Below are 698 nucleotides of genomic sequence, written 5' to 3'. Positions count from 1 at the left end.
AACTATTAGAGACTCTCAGGACGACACATTCAATGTTAACACTATTGGGCAAGTGTCTGTACACGAGGAAAAAACATCTTTTAAATCATCTGGAGCAAACCGGTTAAAATTAACCCTAGCATTGCAGGCAGGGTTCCACTCTGATTGCCATGAAAATGACAACATTACCTTTTCCAAGTGTGGAACTTAAAAGACTATATAATTAAAGGTTTTGGTGAGAGAACCAAGAGAGATTTCCGTGAACTTTTAGTGTTTTAAAAGCACATTTTAATGCCTTGGTTTTGCTAGACCAATGTACAGCAGCACATGGGCAACAATTCTTAACCCATCAGAGAAAATGTCTTCTGGTTATTAGTCCAATGAAAGTGTACTAATAAATAATAGCTAAATAATTGTGAAAATCTCTACAGAAACAAAACAATTACTCCACACCTGAAACTGAGGACACAAGCGATTACCAGAGTGGTAGCTAGTCATGAAACAAATTATATTACAAAGGAAAAAACAAGTGTAGATTGGCAGCCAGTCTTGGCAGGGGAGAGACAGAGTCACAAGTAATATACTTTGTTATTTTCTAGAATCTGGTGGTGTTTCTACCACTTTTCTAAGATATCTTTATGAAAAAATATTCCTTAACCATTTTGTTCCAGAGAGTTTAAAAGACATGCATTACTTGTGTACTGGGCACTTGCCTGCAC

General features: G+C 36.5%; 1 protein-coding gene across 1 annotated transcript in view; it reads right to left on the bottom strand.

Moving 5' to 3' along the window:
- The window catches only part of LOC119585819 (DNA damage-binding protein 1-like), a 22933-nt gene that overhangs the window by 18565 nt on the left and 3670 nt on the right, over positions 1 to 698 (bottom strand). The gene's annotated exons all lie outside the window — the stretch shown is intronic.

This window comes from Penaeus monodon, chromosome 20, assembly GCF_015228065.2.
Source record: "Penaeus monodon isolate SGIC_2016 chromosome 20, NSTDA_Pmon_1, whole genome shotgun sequence".
Lineage (NCBI taxonomy): Eukaryota > Metazoa > Arthropoda > Malacostraca > Decapoda > Penaeidae > Penaeus > Penaeus monodon.
This window is presented reverse-complemented; position numbering and strand designations above follow the sequence as displayed.